The following is a 17,425-nucleotide window of genomic DNA, read 5'->3' on the forward strand; positions in this document are numbered from 1 at the left end:
TCACGGGTGACATTCGGTATATCGAGAAAAATGATCGCGAAAGAATACCTAACGGTGGTCAAGTATTGCGATTGGATCGTGAAAGCTCTGGTATAGGATCGTGAATGAAATCTTATCGAGAAGACATATACAATGTCAATTACTAATCTAATTTAATGGATTATACGAACAAATTTACAAAAAAATAAAAGTGTCTGTCAAAATGGTTCATCATTATAATCAGTATCTGAGAAAAATCAAGGTTAAAAAGGACACAGTTTTACAAAACTACAAAAGGCAGATTGCTACCCGACATTTCAATGACCTTAAATATGTAAATAAACAAGATTTTGTTTCATAATTCGAATGACTCAACAACTTTTCTTTGTAATATGTCATTCCATTTTAATTATTCAAATGGTTCTTAAAGTTACTTTGTATTAGCATTATCAGAAATTATGCAAAAAATGAAATATGTACAAAAAAAATGATTTTTAGGATCGTTAAAGACCGTGAAAAGGATCGTGAAAGATCTGATGCGACTACATAGGAAAATATGTATTTCGAGCACTGAAGCTCAGAAATGACTGTTTTTAAGTTTATTTGTACTTCATTTGTTACATATATTTGCTATTTGGAATTATATCTATATGTTTTCATTCTTATGTGTATTTACTACTTTTGTCTGTTTTGTCATTATCGTCTATTTTTGTAATCTATATTTAGTATATATTAAGTATACCTATATGTTGTAAAACATTTGGTTTATAAAGAATTGAATTGACTAAAACGTTCAAATCATTATCTAATTATTAGGCTCATTAATTTTTGATTGGTAAAGGAAATACTGGATTTGCATGACTCATTCAGGTTCTCTTTTGTTGGTGAATAGGGCTATAATTGTTCAATGCCATTGGATCTGATTAGTTTAAACATATTTTATTTGCTCAAAGCAAAAAGGATCAGACACAAGAAAAACATACTTATAAAGTCTTCTCCACAATACAATATATATAACAATACAAATTGAATGTGAGCATACATTATATATTATATAATATAAACTACATAAATATTTCTAAACTATACTGAAAAAAGAAAGGGGATGAAGAAAGAACGACAGAGATTAGGATGATGATGATAATGATGATGATGTGCGTTTTACCTATGTTAATACTATACTACGAGGAATCGTTTTGTTCTCTTTATAAAATTGAATACTTGTTTAACAATTTGCACATTTTGATCATAGGAAAGAGTTTCTTTTCCAAAAGCCAATAGTTGTAAGTCCAAATCGCAGCCTTCGGGAAGCCAGGTGAGACCATTGAACAGAATAGCCCTTTCATTAAGATAGAAAGGACAATCAAAGAAAAATGGTGCATGTCCTCAATATCCAAACCACATTTACATGCTGGATCAGATATACTGTTAGCTCTAAACAAGTCACAACTGAAGAAGGATGCCGAACATCTAAATTGGGTTGAGGTTATATTCAATTTTCTATGACCAAAATAAATAATGTTGAGATTGATTCTCATTTCGAATGTCTTGGTTTTTTTATTCTACTTTGAAGTTTGATAATGAGTCTACATTTCGAAATGACATGTTCAGATTGTTCCAAAGTTTAATTGTTGAGGGGATAAATGATTGGGAAGTCAGTGTCAGCCTGCAAAATGGTAAAATAATATCTTGTCCATTTCGCAAGGGATATTGTGTTGTACTTTGATTTTAGGGGGCACAAGGCTACATAATTATTCAGGGGCATTATTATTCTGAATTTTATAAAAATAATTGCAGTTTTCTTCTTTTTCTTCGTTCCTCTAAAGTTTCCCAACCAACCTCTTTTAAGACAGTCTCAGAATGTGTGAAAACAGGTAAACCTGTTACAATTCGTGCAGCTTCAAGTTGTAGCTGTTCTAATTTGATTGAATAACCTTTTCCGCAATTGTCCCATACTTCAGTTGCATATTCTAAATTGGTTTAATAAATACTAGATATAATTTTTCCAAATTGTGTCGGCTAAGTTGATATTTGAGTTTTTGCAGTACATTCAGATGCTTTTTAACGCTATTTAATATATTTTCAACATGGTTGTTCCATTTTGCGTCACTTCTAAATGTAACCCCTAGATGCTTATGAGATCACACAATTGGTATTTTGTTATTGTTCATAGTTAAATTAAGATCTGGTATCTCATTATTTGAGAACAACATTATTTCTGTTTTTTTCAGGATTGAAAGACATAAGCCACTTTCTTGACCATTCATCCAGCTGTCTCAGGTCACGACCAACAACTGATTGTATAAGTTCCTCGTCATGACCCGATTAAATGAATGAAGTGTCATCTGCAAATAGTCTACATAAAGAAGTTAACTGTTCAGCAATACCGTTAATATATATAATAAACAATAAAGGACCAAGAACTGATCCTTGGGGTACACCAGCTGAAACATTGCAAAAAAGTAGAGGATGATTGATTAATGATAACCTTTTGTTTTCTTTGATAAAGGTAGCTAGTGAACCAATTTAACAGATTTCCCTCAATGCCATAAGCTTTCATTTTATGTAGTAAACCAATATGCCACACTTTGTCAAAAGCCTCCGAAATATCACAAAAAACAAAACAGCAAATTCTTTTGTTTCTAGTGTATTTAAGATACAATCATAAATTTCTAATAATTGATGCACTGTTGAATGTTTTTGCAAAAAACCTGATTGGTATTCATAGATAAGTTTGTTATTAAAAAGAGATGATTATATACATGTTTTAAACAACTCGTTCCATAACCCCCCCCCCCCCCCCCCCCCCCCGGCAGCTAATTAGAGATATAGGTCTGTAGTTAGATGGCAAAGATGAGTCATCCTTTTTGCAAATAGCTATTACATTTGCAATGTTCTAGCTGGTTGGATATACACATTGACTAAGGGACTTGTTGAATATAATTTGGAGAGGCATTGCAACTTTATCTGGACAGATCTTGAGCATCTGATTCCTGTGGCTAATCACATCTGGTCCCGAGGCTTTATTTGGATCAAGAATATTAATTAATCTATAATTTTCTTGAATAGTGATATGTAGGTCACAAATTTTATTGTCAGATTTAGTTTCCAAATTGTGGTTAGTTGATAATTTCCTCATCTAATTTGGAGATTAAATTAAAATACTTGTTCAATAGCTCACATTTTTCTTCATCTTCATATGCAATTTCGTCTATTTTTTCGGTATTTATAATATTTTGAAGTGGGGTGATGTTATTAGTGGAGTGACAAATCAAGAAAAAGGTGCTTATTTTACGACTTTAATAGACCGGCATAACTGCAGGCTGAAAATGATGTTTTTTGCAAAGCTAATGCATTAATCTTACTTTTTTATCCGGTCGTAGCCATTTCCTACGGTGCAGTTTTTCATAAAATGGAAATAAAAAGACAAGCCATGTTGATTTTTTCATTCAAAATGCAACTCGACAAACTATTTTACTTGTGGTTCTTTTTATAGTCATCAAACTCCTGATTTGGCATTTTATGAAGAGTTTAAGTACTAATGTATATTGTAAAACTATAATTTCTTCTATTTTGCCTTATTTTTGTTCGTTTTCACTCAGTTTTAAGAATATGCACTCTGTCACTATTTCCACGGAGTGATTATAACATTTGTAAATTTACATTACATCGAAATGTTCCAAATTTTTAGCGCTGAAAAGTAATAAAATTACATTTAGTACAGTTGTGAGACCTCTCCAGCTAGGTTTTTCTAATAAATTAACGTTTTTCGACATATTTTAATATGTATTACAATTCTTTGAATTACCGCATTTATTTCTCCTACCGATACGATGTAGATTTACTTTTTATTGACGAATCGCTTCAGAAATTCATCATACTATTGTTCGTGTTTTTGTCAAGTAGATATATGTTAGTAATGATATTTTGTATCACAGGTTTATTCAAAAATGTTTTAAAAAGATTTTGACTGATAATTGCCAAAAACATATTTTATCGTGTTTTTTCTAAAAGTTAAAAATAGATTTTTTCTAACAATAAAAGTCAAATTGGAGCAGATAGGTGTTATTCCCGGAATACATCTACGTATAGTAGTCCACCAATGATGACATCTTCGCAAGCTTTTTTATATTATATATCCTAGTCTGTTCTGACCAGAAAAATTCCCATGCCTTTTGATTGGATTGCTAGTATGTTCTGCAAGCACAAATCGTAGAAACGCGACAAAAATCTACGTTTCACTGAATCTGACGAAGGGCTTCGAAAAATAATAAAATTATCTAAACGACATTAAGAAATAAAGTCACTCCATTTTCACAAGAGTTTAAAACCAAGGTCCTTTACTACAGGGCTTGCTCTGTTATTTTTTCAACTTAGCAATCCGAAGAAAGAAGATTTAACGATGAGTTGAATGTTTTACATGTACGAGAAGGCTTCTCATTGCCTGTTATGTGTTATCCTTGAAGACTTGCTTGTGCACCAAAAACCTTTGCCATGTCTTTTCTTTTGGTAAAATACTGATCAATACTGCTGCTTCTTACTTCATGAATTGAAAACAAAGTAAGATTCAGCCAAACTACAGTGTAAGTTTGAAAAACATTATGCAAAATCAATTGTTATACGGAAACAAAAAGAGTAGGGAGAATCAAATGTTGGATTCATTATTTCACTGATTTCGGAAGCCTTTCAAGCAGCTAACCATGTAAAATATGGATATATACTGACAGGAATTGAAACTGAAATTGAGACACTAACTAGCAATGAAGACCAAACATTACATACAACCGCTTCAATAGTTCCTACTTAAATGTAGTCCTTAGAGACAACAAATGGGACTTACCCAACAACATCTGAAATATATTTTTCATATTCCATACAACACTCCTTGCTCGCTTAAGAAGTTCTTGTTGTGGATAGTTGATGTTTAAGCTTACAATGGTGAGGGTATTTAACTTCCTGACGACTAGATGTCTAAAGTCTTAGCAATAACAGAATGTATTGTTACAATTATTAAACTATTTGTTTTTATACCATTTCATCTAAAAGTAGCATTACAACTTCAACATGATTTTGGATAATAATAATGTAAATGACAATCTAAATTCCCATGGCTTTCGTGCACGATACTCAAAAGTACAAAAATATCTCACTAGCTCAGAAAATTAAGAAATAGGCAAAATCCAAACAAGTCATATTTACCTTATGGCATTGCTATATTTAAGAAGGTGTTCATATAATATAAGCGGGAGCTTACTATATTGACATCAATGCTGAGACAATTGATGGTAAAAATACTTTTCACTCCAACTTATGTCTGTCTTTCAGTAGAAAACAGAGACTTCAAACGCTATTATTAGTTCTTTTTAAAATTTAACCTAAACTAGACAGATCTTTGACGTTTGATAATTCTAATAGCAAACTTATGACATGCTTACAAGTCGACAAGCTAAAAAAAACTTATTGACCTTGTTTTTCCAATGCTTATGGGGAGATTCAGTTTTGTTTTATGGCAAAAATCGATACTTCGGACAAGTCTTGGATATTTATCCAACTTACTTCAAACAATACTTAGATCCAATACCTATATCTGCAGAAAACACTGACAAAATGTTCCCCAATTCTGACCAGCTTTTATAAAAGGCTATCGGAATTCAACTTTGTATATACGTTTCTACCTTATGCTCAAGTCATATACACCAAACATAGTTTATTATATATACCACTATGAAATAATATGTTCAGCAAAATGCTGTGCAAACGTTTGACCAGCAATTGCATGCTGATGTCCAATAAGAAATATCTACGGCAGACGTTTTATAGTCTCACATTACACGAATATGAGAATGTCATGGGCTTTCATCTTTCTTTTATAGCAACAGTTAGTAAGTTATTAACTTCAGATGGGCTAGATGACATATGTGTTGACTTTGAAGTTTAAGCTCGAAATACAGAATACATATTTGTCTTATCCAAAAGCACTAAAGGCATTGACGATTTCTTTACTGTTTATAAAGATCACACATTAGCTTGAAAAATTGAGAACACATACCGGTTTTCTTTGAGAGACCTATGTCATCATATTTCCTTCAAGACCTTGTTTTTACATGCAAGGGTAAAGAGCCTGAAATAAAAGTTGTGTAAAACACACAGAGTTCGGCGTGTCCAAGTATTTGATCGTGTGGAGGGTCTGAGGGATGTAGGAATCATCTTACGAAGCAATTTCTGAAGAAGACGACGATGAAAACGATGTCTGAACAAATCATGTTAAGTCAGAAATATTGAAAAATTATTTCGTATACATATATTACAGTAGAACTCATGGATAGTGGTTACATCTTTGACTATGTTTAATGTTTGAACCCAGAGAAGAACAATTAGAAGCCCAATATTCTGAAAATGATGTGTACTTTTCATTTAAAGGACCCTTGCAGCAACTCTTTCTGAGGGGTTCATAAAAATGTTTTTTTTTATAAAAAGTCAGGAAATAATATCTGAATTGTGAAATAGGCAAGACATTACTCCTTTAACGAAAGAATAAACAATAGCAGTTCACTTTCGAGTCAATTTCAAAAATTTGTAATCACCAAATGCCCATTTTTAGGGAAATTCAGGTGGGCAACTAGAAAAAGGCAAAGACAAAACAGGAAATATTTGACGCTTGCAACCGGTATATAATTAAACAAAAACAAATTCCTGACTTTTTATAACCCCTTGTGAATTTATTTACAATAATGAAAAACTCAACTTTCGAACTTTGACCTCAAATTTAACAGATTTGCACCATTTTTCGATTCTACGACCAGGCAAAATTTAAAGTTAAAACATTTCTCTAAACGAAAATTCATAATTTAGCCTGCAGTTAGGGTGGTCCATTAAAGTTGAAAATTTGTTGGCTTGGTCACTCCACTATATTTGATCCATTGTTAGCCTTGATTAACATTTTCATTATTTTCCAATAAGTTTTTGTATTCGATACATTTTTTAGAATAATATGGTCTAAATTACTTTCAAATCTTACTTTAGCAATTTTTCTTCAAAATATCAGATTGTTTTTTAGATTTAAAAGCCTTTTTTCGTAATCGATCTCTAGTGCGTATTTCTCTTCTAGGCTCGCTTTTGGACCATGGTTTGTCGTTTTTTCGTATGATTACTTGTTTGGTAGGTATGCACTCCCTCGCAATGTTCAAAAAAGTTACAGTAAATATTTCTCATAATTCATTAACATCCTTGTCATCGAGAAGAAGTGCATACCAATCCGTTTCATTCATTATTTTCAAAAATTTATCTTTATCTATCTTATTATAATTTTATATCCACACTTCTCTTTTGAAAGTACGTGACATTGCTGATGGACACTCAAGAAATATCACTGCTGCATTGTGATCACTAGTTTCTGAGAGAATATTTAAAACATCTGATAAATAATATGACATACAGTCACTTATTATTATAGGATTTAAGAGTGTACTACTTTTATCAGTAACTCTTGTTGCTTTATCAATTACATTTCTTAGATTGAACAAATCCAAAGTGTCAATAAGTATATTATTATGGACATTAAAAAGATCAAAATTCAGATCACCAGTGACCACTATATTTACGTTAATTTGAAAGACAGTTTCTATTGCATAATTCAATCGTGCCTAGAAGTCAGTGTCCGCATTCGGTGGACGATATGAATGACAGAGAAGAAAGTTTTGACCTTTGGCTCGTATTTCAACCCAAAGTGTTTCATCAAAGGGATTTTCTAATTCGCTTTTACGGACAATACCGATATCATCTTTCAGATATATCATTAATCCACCACCAAAGTTGTTTCGATTTTTCCTTATAATGCTATTGAAAGAATCTAGTTTTAATTGATCTTCAGATACACTAGGATCTAAATGTGTTTCTGTTACAGCTAAGACATCAAATCGTCAGTAAAATTATTTCAGAATTCTAATTTGTTTCTAATAGAGCATTTGCATTATTCACGTATTTGCTGGCGTATCCGTATAGACTTATCATATATCATGTATCTGAGGAAAGAATAAATCAAGTCAAGTTAATTACAGAATAGCCATTATTTTTAAAGATAAAGAATACAGAAATGAAGCCCCCATCCCCCAATCCATAACCTATTGTAAACTTCAATTAACTGGAATTTCGGAGAAAAAACGTACAAGAAAGGATTTTGATATAAAATGTGGTCGTAAAGCAACAAATATAACTTAAATGTGTAGCAATCAGTGGCAGATCAAGAAATTTTGAAAAGGGGGTGGGGGGGGCGCTCAATTTTTCGGTTTATAAGCAGTTTGATAAGGGGGGTCGGACCATATTTTGCCACTAATCCCGGTGAATTAAAAAAAAAATCCTAGATAAGGGGGGCCCGGGCCCTTTGGCCACCCTCTAAACCTGCCTCTGGCAATAAACACACTATTATTGATAAATAATGTTCATGTCATTTTTTCGTAGGCAAGGTTTGTTCGATTTGATCGTTGATATTTGTATAGGAAAAAATGCAATTATCACAATTCTTCAATACGAAGCGTGTATGTTTCTGGTCTTATTAAAAAAAAATAGTGTTTTAACTATATATCATCAACATTTGGTTCATATTTGCCTCTGTTTAGTTTTAATTGACGTCGGGGCTAAATCATTATTTTATACAAATCTGCCCGATACGTATACGTCGATCCGTGCACGTATCCAGGAGGTATCCGTATATGACGGAACGTATATGCAGTATTTATGAATATGCTAAAATGAGTATTACATGTTTTCGTAGTATACACGATTTTTCATTCCCTTGTCCTTAAATGAAGGATTGAAGTTATGTAACAATAAGACGTGCCACTCGATAAGTGTAGTAACTGTTTTAAAGCATTTCGTTAACCTTTTCACGATTACAGCGAAGTTTGAAAAAATCCTGAATAGGCCGTTTGAATTCTATAACGAATTATCAAAATTCAATTTTTAAACTACATTGATTATTCAATTTTTGCAGTTTACATCTATCTATGTTGTGTACGATCTCTGACAATTAATCTCAGAATGTTCGCTTGAGTGTTTTAGTGAGCCGGTATTAGGTCTAATGAACAAGGTAAATAAACAGTCTTTTAGAAAACGAGTTGACAGTGGCGGCAACTGGTCCGATGCTCCATTCTTAATTCTAAACAGCATAATTTAAATATGAATGGAGATTATCTTGGTCAAGTGTATTCCATTTGTATTTTAGTGAATGGTACTGCTAAAAACAAATGAATGGCTGTTGTGGTAAAACTGTTAAGTAAGAATGCACGACAGAGACCTAATGGATAACTTCATTGTTAATAGACAAAACATTCCGCTGGGCGCAGCTTGATACGACCGCAAAGGTCGAACCCTGAACAGTTGGGGCAAGTATGGACACAACATTCAAGCTTGATACAGCACTGAATTTGGATTGTGATTAAATATTTGACACAGCATAGGTTTCTGACACAGAATGAATGTGGTCTAAGAACTTAAAAAAAATTTTATTCAAACCATAGCATTATTATTTGCTTTTATTTATAAATCAGAAATAACCAATTTAAAATGGAAAATTTTAAAGAATAAAAAAGGAAAAAAAGGAAAAAAAAATCACCCCCCCCCCCCCAATTTTTTGAACCCCCTTAAGATTCATCACCCCCAAACTCAATCCCAGCCTTCCCTTTATGGTATGGTACCTTGCAGTACAATTTCAGAGAGAGCCATACACTTGAACACACGTTATTGTCTGGAAACTAGAAAAATGCTTGTTTTCTGGCCCCTTTTTGGCCCCAAATTCCTAAACGTTTAGGGCAATTACCCCCAAACTCAAGCCCAGCTTTTCCTTTGTGATATGGAACATTGTAGTACAATTTCATAAAGATTCATACACTTACACACAAGTTATTGTCCAGAAACTAAAAAAATGCTTGTTTTTTGCCCCTTTTTGGTCCCTAATCCCTACAATTTTGAGGCAATAACCCCCAAAATCAATCCCAGCCTTCCCTTTGTGGTATGGTACCTTGTAGTACAATTTCAGAGAGATCCATACACTTGAACACAAGTTATTGTCTGGAAACTAGAAAATAATTGCTTATTTTTGGCCCCTTATTCCTAAACGTTTTGGGCAATTACCCCCAAACTCAATTCCAGCTTTTTCTTTGTGATATGGAACCTTGTAGTACAATTTCAGAAAGATCCATACACTTACACACAAGTTATTGTCATGAAACTAGAAAAATGCTTGTTTTTTGCCCCTTTTTTGGCCCCTAATTCCTTCAATTTTGAGGCAATTACCCCTAAAATCAATCCCAGCATTCCCTTTGTGATATGGAACCTTGTGGTATAATGTCAGAGAGATCCATACACTAACACACAAGTTATGTCTGGAAGTTACAAAAATGCTTATTTTTGGCCCCTTTTTGGCCACTTATTCCTTTACTGTTGGTACCATAACCCCCAAAATCAATCCCAACCTTCCTTTTGTAGTATTGAACATTTTGATACTAAAGTTAGAGTGCGAAAACCAATGTGTCTTCGGACGACGACGACGCCAACGTCATACCAATATACGACCGCAAAATTTTTTTGCGGTCGTATAAAAATAGAATATAAAATTCAGCTACATGTACCATATATGAAAATTGGAATTTTTTTATTGTTTATTTTAAAGACCTATAAAATTCAAGTGGACCATGAAAATAAATAATTATGAAATTAGAACAGAACAATCCCTGTTATACAAGAGGCGGAAGAAACTAAGGGGACATTCAAAAGTCGGAATGGTTTCTTGTCTAGTATAATAGCTCCAGCTTTGTGTGACAGTTATTTATGAAAGAAATATGCTATCATCACAGCAGGCCTACCTAACTTCCGGATAGAAGCCATGTTGGAAAATTCCGGTCATAGTCAGACACGTAAGTAGTCAATTTGAAAGTCTGAATTTAGAAAATCGAGCAACCCAATTTTATATTTGATTAGTGTTTATGGTACTCTGAGTTGAAAATTTTGATGTTATCATATTTTGATAATTGAAATTTCTCATGTTATTGAGATATACCGCGATGTTTCTAAAAATGATGCAAAAACACATGTCTGGTGAAACCAAGTCTTGGTTTTATGAATTTTTGACAATTGTTCCTTTTTTGGATAAGATATTTCTTAAAACTTAAGGTCCGATAAAAGTTTAATAGGTTTTCGAATGTTTATATGACAACATCATTGCAGATCGGATCCAAATTATACATTTTGTAAACACATGTTATGCCTCTTCATTGTTATTCAAATGAGCGACCATAACCAGTTGTTTGTGTACTTCAACACATGATGTATCATTGAAAACGTGTAAGCATTGTATGGTATGAATATTTCAATATATCTGTTTTAATTACTACATTATATAAAAAAATGACATGATTTTACATGTAAGGAACTACATACATCTTGTATCAAGGGTCTACATGTATGTTTGTCTTTAAATTTTATTTATATAGTAGACTCTACAGTGATATTGTTTAAAAACATGTAAATTATATTTAATGAATGGCTATTATTTATTTTGAATTTATTGAACCATAAAATTAATTTTTGACTCTTCACATTGAATAATCCGCGAAGCGGATTATGTAAAATGTGAAGAGTCAAAAATTAATTATATGGTTCAATAAATTCAAAATAAATTATCGTCATTCATTATAAATATATTTCTATCAAAAATAAGGCTCAAAGAGCTTTTTATATTATTTATATTAACAATAACAACGTACACACATGTTGGCGTATGAATACACAACGTCAGAGTGGGCGTGTCGCCATAAAAATTGACAACATTGAAAATAAAGGTAATACTTTTAACCAATCAGAAGACAGTAAATACACCAAATTTATTTATTATCATATATTAATATATTGAAAACAATAAAGTAGAAAAAAGAAACAGATTAGACATCAAGAAGGACATGCAAAAAGTAGGTCAAACAAAATCTACAACACCATTAAAAAAAAGACAAATGAATGATGTAAAGACAAACAAATTTTTGAAACACTACATAGCATCATAGTTATAATTATCTGCGGAACCGTAGCTCTTAAAGTCCTTTATATGATATTTTTTAATTGTTTGTGGACCATATAGAGTCTGGTGCACAAATAGTAAAAAAATATAATACAGTATATCTATAATATAATAGCCATTTGATTTCTAAATTATATCTATAATATAATGTAATAGCCATATCCATATCCATATTATATCTATAATTTAATAGCCATATCTATATTATCATGATTATATCTTTTATTATCTATAATATAATAGCCATATCTATATTATATCTAGAATATAATAGCCATATCTATATTATATCCATAATATAATAGCCATATCTATATTATATCTATAATATAATAGCCATATTTATATTTATATCTTTGATAGAACCATTTAGATAAACTGTATGAGTTTGATATCTGGAAGAGTAAGCATATATCTTGTCACCATCATGTAAAATATGTGGAATTAACATTTCTAATTGAAAGTAAAAAAGTCTCACTAGGGTATAAACTAGTTGATGAATAGTATTGGTTTTTTTTATATCTGTATTTGCATATAATGATTTACCATTGCAAAACAATATCCATCATTCATGAAATTATATCACTCTAGATATGTGTCCTTTAGCTAGCCTACAATATTTATTTTTGCTTTGAATGATCCAGTACTAGTCATGTTCATATTCATATTATGTCTTCATATAATTTCAGTCAATGGAAATACATGGAATCCAACATCCTAGCTGATTTTGCAATTTTTCATACAGACTATGAAAACACTACTATAGCGACCTTTAATTCTTTAAAACGTTGCACATGTTGTAGTGTTGTAACACATTACTTTTCATCAACTATATGTACAAAAATGAAAGAAAGAAGGTAAGATATTAAAGTTATACTCAAATAGTTATTTTTACTTGTGAGAAAAGTTGCATGTAATATTTCATGGAAAATATTCTTTCTTCTTCCTGTTATTGACTTACAAATGTAACTCTGTTTAAAATGAATTGGAAGTTCAAAGATTTAAGAATACAAACAAGTGCACATGTACATAAACAAACATTAAAATATTATTGTCTATAATTAACATTGCCAAGTTCTCAAAATATTTTTCATAGCCTACAGCTATTGACCAGTCTCAGTGAAATTCAGTCATGTATTTGCAGATTGTTCATATTTTCGTACATGTACGTGTAATTTAGATTGAGCCAAACTGCATTGAAAAATGTGCTTGCACAGTTTACATTTAAAATATTGATGTACTTTGTAATCAGCAGCATAGGCGGATCCTGGGGGGCCTTGGCCCCCCCCCCCCCCCTTTTGTGGGAAAAAATTTGGTTCATTATATAGGGAATCACTGAAGCATGACTGGAGCGGCCCCCCTTAGGTCAGTCAGCGGGCCCCCCTTACAAATAGTTCTGGATCTGCCACTGAGCAGCTACATGTATACCAATATAAAATACCAGACAGTCTAAAATAAGAAAATAAAACAACCACAAACTTTTTAATAGTTTGCAATCAGGACTACAACAACATTGACCTTCTTGATTTTTGGAGTCCAGACTGACAGGGCTGCCACTTTTTAAGAACACACAATCATTGATTATTTCAATTCAAATGTTTAGGTTGAAATGCTTTTGTAAAATTTACCCATTTTATATATGATAATTTGATAAAGCATAGTAAATGTAAGGGCTTTTTTTAAAACTTTTTTTGTATATGCAATAAAATGAGATGTGCTATTGTCATTAGACATTAATATATAATTCACATTTACATTGTACTTTTAAATTGCATATTGTATTTTTTTCTTATATTGGATTTGTTTTTCACTACATGTATAACATTATAATTTCAGGTTAGAATGGAAAACTGCTGAAGATGAAGGTTATAATTGTGATCTACATGTTGATTAATTTAAAGCAGATTTTGTTCTAAAGAGGGAAATAAATAAATAGTGTGTTTTATAAAGATGCTCAATTATTAACACCACAACAAAAATATTCATTGTATGAGAGATAAATGGATATAAGTGTAAATAAAGACACTTTATTTTCTTTTTCTATTCACACTTTTTAGTAAGTAGCTATAAATAGCTACATTACCAAGCTCCAATTAGACTAATATTTTTTTAACCCTCTTTCCAAATTATTTGCAATCTTTTATAATCTTGTTCAATTTGGTGGTCCTGAGATATTGGTTTATAATGTATCTAGTGCTGGCAGTTTTTGTTGTTGTTTGTTTTACTTTTAAGATACATGGCCCTAGGATAGACAAAGGATATCGTTTGTATGCAGATACAACTGGGTTATCCCTGTTGCATTGTACATTTTGGTGTTTTTATAAGTAGTGTAGTTTGTTGGTGTAAAATCAGGATCCTCACACATTTATAAATGCAAGTGTCAAACAAATAAAAGTTAATATGACCAAAAGCAACCAACAACAACCACAGAGTTTCCCACTACTTACTAAGAACAAGGTCATACAGAATGAGAATGTGGTGGGCTTACACATATTGTAAGTTCTAAATTCTCCTGTAACCTGTGAGGGTGTAACAGCTTAACATTTAAAAACAAACGGTTGACACACAGAAATGTCATCCTTATAATAAATAAAAATATGTGGTATGATTGCCAATCATGAAAAAGACAACTCTCCACCAGAGACCAAATGAATCTACTGAAAAATAACTCATTCATGTCCCTGCATGCAAAAGCTCTTAAAGTCAATAAACCCTGACCATGGGCTGGGCTAAAAATCTCCATGGAAATAAGATGTGCTTCAGTTAATTCAACCAGATGCAGATCCAGGATTTCGAAAACGGGTTGTGGAGGGGTCCCCAACCTAGACAAAGTTTGGAGTGGAAACGGCAAAAATCTGTATTAACCCTAAATGAAGCTTCATAAGAGGGGGAGCGGGCACCCTGACTACCAATCTTTTATTCAGCCTCTGGCAACTGTATCGCAAATATTATCGACATACGACTTATGGTTCCCCTTTAAAATACATTGCTGACTCTGCAGCTGGAAACAACAAATAAGAAAAGAATAAGAAAGATAAGTACGCATGTTAAAAGGGGTGATGTCAGCTTCTTATATTTCTTGTAACATGCTCAAAGAAGCTTCTGTGTGAAATCTGCCCCAAAAAGTTAAAGAACGTGTTTGTCAAGAAAAGGGCACAGTTTGTTAAAGAAAATTCGAGTGTCTGCATCTTTGGCTGAAATACAAAAACTAAACGTTAAACATGCCTATGAGTTTTTAAGATATCCTCTTTCTTGAATGCATGGACGTGGGAGTGAATTTTTGGTATCCAAGTGAATTGGAAACTCCTAATTCCTGTATCCGTATTGTTTAACAAATATTCACGATATTGAAAGGTGTTTCGTCGGCAGCGAACTATAACAATTTTTGGAGTAACACCAGCGTCTATATAGATACTTACTTCCATGGGTAGTAAACAGCAAATAAATAGAGCTCTGTTCTTGATGTTAGCAAATAAGGGTATATATATATTTTAAAACTCCCAAAAGGCATAGAATCTAAATCTACATGTTGATTAAATTAAAGCAGATTTTGTTCTAAAGAGGGAAATAAATAAATAGTGTGTTTTATAAAGATGCTCAATTATTAACACCACAACAAAAATATTCATTGTATGAGAGATAAATGGATATAAGTGTAAATAAAGACACTTTATTTTCTTTTTCTATTCACACTTTTTAGTAAGTAGCTATAAATAGCTACATTACCAAGCTCCAATTAGACTAATATTTTTTTAACCCTCTTTCCAAATTATTTGCAATCTTTTATAATCTTGTTCAATTTGGTGGTCCTGAGATATTGGTTTATAATGTATCTAGTGCTGGCAGTTTTTGTTGTTGTTTGTTTTACTTTTAAGATACATGGCCCTAGGATAGACAAAGGATATCGTTTGTATGCAGATACAACTGGGTTATCCCTGTTGCATTGTACATTTTGGTGTTTTTATAAGTAGTGTAGTTTGTTGGTGTAAAATCAGGATCCTCACACATTTATAAATGCAAGTGTCAAACAAATAAAAGTTAATATGACCAAAAGCAACCAACAACAACCACAGAGTTTCCCACTACTTACTTAGAACAAGGTCATACAGAATGAGATTGTGGTGCTTACACATATTGTAAGTTCTAAATTCTCCTGTAACCTGTGAGGGTGTAACAGCTTAACATTTAAAAACAAACGGTTGACACACAGAAATGTCATCCTTATAATAAATAAAAATATGTGGTATGATTGCCAATCATGAAAAAGACAACTCTCCACCAGAGACCAAATGAATCTACTGAAAAATAACTCATTCATGTCCCTGCATGCAAAAGCTCTTACAGTCAATAAACCCTGACCATGGGCTGGGCTAAAAATCTCCATGGAAATAAGATGTGCTTCAGTTAATTCAACCAGATGCAGATCCAGGATTTCGAAAACGGGTTGTGGAGGGGTCCCCAACCTAGACAAAGTTTGGAGTGGAAACAGCAAAAATCTGTATTAACCCTAAATGAAGCTTCATAAGAGGGGGAGCGGGCACCCTGACTACCAATCTTTTATTCAGCCTCTGGCAACTGTATCGCAAATATTATCGACATACGACTTATGGTTCCCCTTTAAAATACAATGCTGACTCTGCAGCTGGAAACAACAAATTAGAAAAGAATATGAAAGATAAGTACGCATGTTAAAAGGGGTGATGTCAGCTTCTTATATTTCTTGTAACACGCTCAAAGAAGCTTCTGTGTGAAATCTGCCCCAAAAAGTTAAAGAACGTGTTTGTCAAGAAAAGGGCACAGCTTGTTAAAGAAAATTCGAGTGTCTGCATCTTTGGCTGAAATACAAAAACTAAACGTTAAACATGCCTATGAGTTTTTAAGATATCCTCTTTCTTGAATGCATGGACGTGGGAGTGAATGTTTGGTATCCAAGTGAATTGGAAACTCCTAATTCCTGTATCCGTATTGTTTAACAAATATTCACGATATTGAAAGGTGTTTCGTCGGCAGCGAACGATAACATTTTTTGGAGTAACACCAGCGTCTATATAGATACTTACTTCCATGGGTAGTAAGCAGCAAATGAATAGAGCTCTGTTCTTGATGTTAGCAAATAAGGGTATATATATATATTTTAAAACTCCCAAAAGGCATAGAATCTAAATCTAGAGGTATTAAAGAAAAATATTTTATAAACGGTGCCTACCTGTTTCTTATGTCAAGCTTCAAATCGTCATAATTTAAAAAGGTTACTTTTTTCGTCAAAGATCTGCCATCCAGATTTTATAAATATACAAATTATTCAACCAGAGACACATATATATATATACATGTATATATGTCTCTGATAATGATTCAACCCTTTTCCAGATTTGTTTC

General features: G+C 32.4%; 1 protein-coding gene and 1 long non-coding RNA gene across 2 annotated transcripts in view; one reads left to right on the forward strand and one right to left on the reverse strand.

The window, feature by feature from the left end:
• The window catches only part of LOC127704113 (uncharacterized), an 82,873-nt gene that overhangs the window by 49,665 nt on the left and 15,783 nt on the right, over nt 1-17,425 (reverse strand). The window lies entirely within an intron of this gene.
• On the forward strand, nt 12,263-14,083 carry LOC127704114 (uncharacterized). The gene is made up of 2 exons (XR_007983142.1): nt 12,263-12,903; nt 13,883-14,083. It is a non-coding gene; the product is annotated as an uncharacterized LOC127704114 (long non-coding RNA).

Source organism: Mytilus californianus, unplaced genomic scaffold, assembly GCF_021869535.1.
Source record: "Mytilus californianus isolate M0D057914Y unplaced genomic scaffold, xbMytCali1.0.p SCAF_58, whole genome shotgun sequence".
NCBI lineage: Eukaryota > Metazoa > Mollusca > Bivalvia > Mytilida > Mytilidae > Mytilus > Mytilus californianus.